A 7,228-nucleotide genomic window follows, 5' to 3' on the forward strand; every position below is an offset into this window, starting at 1 on the left:
TCAATTCCATTATCATCACAGAATTTCTGGAATTTTGTAGAGTTATACTCACCTCCACCATCCGTTCTGAGAATATTTATCTTCTGACCACTCTGCTTCTCAGCCTTCACCTTGAACTTCTGAAATTCTGTGAACACCTCAGTCTTAAACTTGATAAGTGTTACCCACGTCATTCTTGTAAACTCATCCACAAAAGACACAAAATACCTATTTCCTCCAAGTGAAAGTTCTGGAAATGGTCCATACACATCAGAGTGCACTACTCCCAGAGCATGCTTTGCTCTTGGAGCAACTTCTGATACAAATGGCAATCTGGGTTGTTTGCCTTTCATGCATACCTCACATGACTTCTCAAGCTTCACAATCTTTGAAATGCCATGTACGAGCTTCTTAGAACTTAGATGCCCCAGGCTTCTATAGTTCAAATGCCTGTTGAAGCGGTAAAGCGGCAAGCAACAAAAGATTTGGAAATATTTATCCGGGAATTTATCGTTTCCACAGAGATTAGTGCTACTGAACTACCGTTCAACGGATTCTTAGTTCTTGAGTTCGGGTTAAAATGGGTTTTAAGTAAACAAGGAAAACATAACATATGAACATAAAATAAATTCATTCTAGATAGAGAATAGCTTATCTGGTTTGAATCTAAACTACTCCTCACAAACTTAGATTTATCACTCCTCCGTACTCAATCTACAATACTCATCAGAATCACCACATATCCCTCACATCAATGTCCATGTCTGCAACACCGACGGGAATTCAACTATATTGCTCTTTCGACGATGTCTCAACCGATCGAACAACACAGAGACATTAAACTCAGATATTATGTGGATGTTAACCCCAATCCTATGTCTAGAATCAAAAGCTAACAGATATCCCCCTAATCAAGATTTGTGATGTCTATTTCTACAACAACACAAATCCAAAACATTTAAGCAAAAAGATCAAGGAAACACCGATTAAGATTTGTAAAGCAAACTTTATACAACTAGTAAAAAGAGTAACAAACATCCATGGGTTTAGAGTATTTACATACAAACTCACCAAAATAGAAATACAAAGAGAAGAGAAGAAGAGGAACCAAACATTTCTTGGTTTGTCAACACCAATCGATGAGAAATTCGACCTCCGATCATCAAGATGCATGCTCCATTGTTGTTTTCAAGCTCTCCCTACTCAAAAATGGTTGTGATGACTTTGGGAACAAATACCCCAAAGCATAACCCTAAAAAATGTGATTTTTCCCTATTTAATGACTTTCCAAACCGCCCAGTCCGCGCTTAGCGCGCAAATCTGCGCTTAACCCGCTCAACAGAAAATTGAAATCTTATTTTGACCATATCTTGAGAACCGTAACTCCGATTTGCGCCCGGTTGGAAGCGTTGGAAAGCTTATTCCATGCTATATCTAAAAATGAATAAATATCAATAAAATTGATGATTTTTCTCATATTTGTTTTGAGCGTTATCCGCCGATGAATTGGTAAAATCGCGTGCTCGCCGCCGTGTCTTCGACACTTTATTCCTCAAAGCTTCGAACACGCATAAATACCTACAAAAAGACAACAAAACTATCAAATGGTATATATTTACACGAAAACGTAACAAAACACAAACGATACAAATATACACAAAAACGGGGAATTATTCAAACGGTATTAACAAAAAGTATCGATAAGTGTCACTATTTACAAACACAAAATAACTACATTTTGGCACTTAACATCTCTCCCCAACTTGAATTTGTTTGTCCTCAAACAAGGCCAAACACTCACATCGCAAAAGTAAAAATCCAAAGAATCAAGAATCAACAAGATTTGGAAAAACGAAACAATTGTACGGTTCAAACAAAAAAGTACAAACAAAGTAAATACTTACCACAATCCTACAACGACAACATGAAAACGAAATGAATCCTAAGTACAAAAATCATCCAAAACATTCTAAAACAAAACAAGCTCAATTACAAATCACGCCTAGCAAAAATTCATCGGTAGATGAAAAACACCGAAAGGTGAGGACTTTGACACACACCCGACAAACTTGCAAACCAAAGACAAAATTATGTGTTCATCCAAAAATAGTATTGAAAATGCAACGGCACGAATCACAAGGGCTTTCAAGGGTGTAATGTGGCTCGGTTAACAAACAAGTGATAATTCCTAAAGCTATTCGAAACAAAAACTTGCCTAAACCTAAGGGGGTAATTACTTCCACAAAGTTTCAAACAAAGGAATTTCAATCAAACTTTCTTCTTCATCACATGTTTCACACCAAACACAATACTTATTAACACAATCTTATTCTACTCTTTTTGTTATTTTCTTTTTCAAAATTTTTTCTCTTTTTTTTTCTTTTTCTTTTCTTTCTTTTTCACATGTTTTTTTTCTTTTGTTTTTTCACAACCTCACACCAACCACAATATAAGTAAGCAAACATCCTCTCCCCAACTTGAATACAACTATCATCATAATAAGAATACTCCCTACTTTCTAAGGCAAGGTAAAAATTCAAACTATAAATCATAGTTGAGGGTTCAAGAAAACAAAGAATCAACATCCATACACAAATGAAAACCAAATGCTCAAAGACAAGCATTAAGCAAAAACAATATGGATATTGACAAAAAGACTCAAAGGGGGTTACTAATGCTCACACACTCACAAGGTGAATTGATATTTAGCTATGGTAGTTGTGCTCAAAATCAAACAAGTGCCTTGATCACTTTCGTGCATTCACAAAATCAATACAGACGAAAGATTAAACATAATAATATCCAGTTAAAACAAGAAATGTCGGTCACTCACATATATACACAATGGAAAGCCACCTCACATTTATGGTTAAAAGGGAAAACTAATGTGATTCAAGTCATGAGCAAGTTATGCAAAAAGAATGAATGATATGAAAATTGTACAAATGAAAAGTCTCTTAAACATGTTATGCTATAGAAAGCGATAAACGAGTACCTTGCTATGTACAAATTCGAACAATCATTACCGCACAATTGGCATGTTGAATCAATCAAAATTGAAGAATTACCAAATGCGACTTCAAGTAATCGAGCCAAAATTTGAGTCTAAACAACAACAAAAGAATTAAAATTAAAACTATAAAATACAAAACTATAAAGCCTTGGTGTAAGTGGGAAAAAGGCGAGTCAAATGAATCATTAAAAAGAATTCATTAGCCAAAAGCTACAGACCGCGCTAAGCGCGGTCTAGCACGCTAAGCGCGCTACACCAGAAAGACAAAAACCAGTGCAACAAAACAAAAATTCCAGTGTGCCTCCACTTAACACATTTACATCTCATTTACAGAAAAACAGAAAAATAAAACCATTGGGGTGACTCCCAACAAGCGCTCGTTTTACGTCGTTAGCTCGACGCCTTTTATTGTTTCACGAATGGTAAGAAACTTCCTCGCGGTACGCCAATGCTTTCGCCTCAAACGCAACCTAAAGGAAACGTCCTGCCCAAACACTTAACAAATGAATCAAAAGCAAAAGTTTATACAAGTATGTGTAATAACACCAATTTACAAGGAATGGTGAAATTGACTAAACAAGTTGAAAATTGAAGATATGTAATTTAAGAGCTAATCCGAGTTCAACTTGTTTAGTAAGTTCACCAAACAAAACGAAACAAGTATAACTATACAAGTATACATCTATGCACAAAATATACAATATGGACATATTTACGAAACTTAAAACACGAAACCATCGCAATGCGATTAATCTCAAAACCAATCCCCGGCAACGGCGCCATTTTGTTGAAGCGGTAAAGCGGCAAGCAACAAAAGATTTGGAAATATTTATCCGGGAATTTATCGTGTCCATAGAGATTAGTGCTACTGAACTGCCGTTCAACGGACTCTTTGTTCTTGAGTTCGGGTTAAAATGGGTTTTAAGTAAACAAGGAAAACATAACATATGAACATAAAATAAATTCATTCTTGATAGAGAATAGCTTATCTGGTTTGAATCTAAACTACTCCTCACAAACTTAGATTTATCACTCCGCCGTACTCAATCTACAATACTCATAAAAATCACCACATATCCCTCACATCAATGTCCATGTCTGCAACACCGACGGGAATTCAACTATATTGCTCTTTCGACGATGTCTCAACCGATCGAACAACACAGAGACATTAAACTCAGATATTATGTGGATGTTAACCCCAATCCTATGTCTAGAATCAAAAGCTAACAGATATCCCCCTAATCAAGATTTGTGATGTCTATTTCTACAACAACACAAATCCAAAACATTTAAGCAAAAAGATCAAGGAAACATCGATTAAGATTTGTAAAGCAAACTTTATACAACTAGTAAAAAGAGTAACAAACATCCATGGGTTTAGAGTATTTACATACAAACTCACCAAAAGAGAAATACAAAGAGAAGAGAAGAAGAGGAACCAAACATTTCTTGGTTTGTCAACACCAATCGATGAGAAATTCGACCTCCGATCATCAAGATGCATGCTCCATTGTTGTTTTCAAGCTCTCCCTACTCAAAAATGGTTGTGATGACTTTGGGAACAAATACCCCAAAGCATAACCCTAAAAAATGTAATTTTTTCCCTATTTAATGACTTTCCAAACCGCCCAGACCGCGCTTAGCGCGCAAATCCGCGCTTAGCCCGCTCAACAGAAAATTGAAATCTTATTTTGGTCATATCTTGAGAACCGTAACTCCGATTTGCGCCCGGTTCGAAGCGTTGGAAAGCTTATTCCATGCTCTATCTAAAAATGAATAAATATCAATAAAATTGATGATTTTTCTCATATTTGTTTTGAGCATTATTCGCCGATGAATTGGTAAAATCGCGTGCTCGCCGCCGTATCTTCGACACTTTATTCCTCAAAGCTTCGAACATGCATAAATACCTACAAAATGACAACAAAACTATCAAATGGTATATATTTACACGAAAACGTAACAAAACACAAACGATACAAATATACACAAAAACGGGGAATTATTCAAACGGTATTAACAAAAAGTATCGATAAGTGCCACTATTTACAAACACAAAATAACTACATTTTGGCACTTAACAATGCCCCAACCTCTTATGCCACAGCTTACTCTCACCTTCTGAGACTTCAGCACTCAGATACTCTGTTCCAGCTGTTTCTACATTCACCTTGAATTTTCTGTTGCTTCCCTGTTCAGATTGCATAATCAACTTCTGATTGGAATCATTTAACTTCAAGAGGTTGTTCTTCATAACAACTGAGAAACCTTTCTCAATGAGCTGACCTACACTCATCAGATTGCTTCTGATTCCAGGAACATACCAAACATCCTTGATCAGAACAGTCTTTCCATTCTTCACTTTGACTTTGACATTTCCCATACCTTCTGCAATAAGATACTTATCATCAGCACATCTGATATTTGTCCTCCTTTCAGAGTCAAAGTCTATCAGCCATTGTTTGTTTCCTGTCAAGTGATTTGAACACCCAGTGTCCATATACCACCACTCTAAAAAACATCTTCCGTCAGATTCTGAAGCCATCAATAGCACAGGTTAGTCATCAGAATCACCTCTAGCTATATTTGCTTCTTCTGATTTCCTTCCTTTTTTTGCCAAACAGTCTCTAGCAAAATGGCCAAACTGTTTGCAACAGTAACATTGAACTTTCTTCTTATCCTTTCCCTTCTGATATCTCTTCTCATCAGAAGTTGAGGCTTCCTTCTGGAATCTATCACCACGTCTATGCTTCTGGTCTTTCTTGACAAAAGAAGCCTTCAGAGCTTGCTTAACTTCTCTCTCAGAAGTTATCTCAGTCAGACGCAACTCTTGTGCTTCTAAACTGCTTTGCAACTCTTCTATTCTCATGGTTTCCAAATCTTTAGAATGTTCAATAGATACAACAATATAATCAAATTGAGGAGTAAAAGACCTCAATATCTTCTCTATGATTACTTGTTCAGAAAGAGTTTCTCCACAAGCCTTCATCTCATTAGTGATCACAATCACTCTAGAGGTATACTCAGAAACTTTCTCATTGTTCTTCATGTTGAGATTTTCATCTTGCTTTCTCAAGGATTGAAGTTTCACCTTCTTTACTGATACGTCACCACCGTAACACCTGACCAGTATATCCCACGCCTCCTTAGACGTCATAGCATCAGAAATCTTCTCAAACACATTCACATCCACACACTGATGGATGAAGAACAACGCCTTTTGATCTCTCTTGTGCGTTTCCCTCCGCGCTTCTCTTTGTTCTTCCGTTGCATCCGCTGCAACCGGAACATATCCTCTAGTGACAAGATCTAAAACATCTTGAGCACCAAATAATACACGCATTTGAATCATCCATCAATTCCAGTTTTTACCATCAAGAATTGGAAGTTTGGTATTCAAGTTGCTTCCACTCATCTTTAAACTTGTGCAGAAAAATCAGATTTCACTCACACTCACACAGTGTTTCCCAACCCACAAACAACCAAGAAAAATGTGATTCAACACAACTTTGTTTCCCAAAAACAAAATCAATCACACAGTCACACAAACTCACGTTCACTCGTGTTTCCCTGTGTTTGGAACCGGAGCTCTAGATACCAATTGTTGGTGCACAAAGAATACAGATGATGACAAAGAGAATAACGGCGCAAAAGATTAATGAGAGAGAATAAAGTTTTTGATCTTACTTGCGTTGTTAATAAATGATAGCTACTACAAGGCTATTTATACAAAAGAAAAATTGCCACCTAAGCCCTAATTCACTAAACTTAGTGAACAAGTTTAAGGTACAAACAATACAATACTAAGAAATACTAAAGTACCCTTACTACTAAACAGCTAAGCTAATGGGACCCAGAAGGTAACATCTTCTGGTCAACACTATCTTCTGAGTAATCATCAGAAGATCAGCCCACATCAGAACTTCTGATGCTCATCTTCTGAATATTGAATTACTCTTCAATATTCAATACATTTTTTTCCCTTTCCTTCGTTAGATTAATTAAAGAGCTGAAATCAAACCAGAATGGACATCACGTGTTAAAAAATTGGAGAGGATCCAAATCTGCCTAACCATACATTTCCCTCTCGTATGCTTTAATTACTATACGATATGGTAGACATGTTATATATGCTTAACTCAAGGGCAAAAATGGGACAATGAATATTATTCACTATCATCAGCATTCACGCATTTAATATTTTTATTTGTTAAATTAAAATCAAATGATTAA

This window comes from Vicia villosa, linkage group LG3 (genome assembly GCF_029867415.1).
Source record: "Vicia villosa cultivar HV-30 ecotype Madison, WI linkage group LG3, Vvil1.0, whole genome shotgun sequence".
In the NCBI taxonomy this organism is placed as follows: domain Eukaryota; kingdom Viridiplantae; phylum Streptophyta; class Magnoliopsida; order Fabales; family Fabaceae; genus Vicia; species Vicia villosa.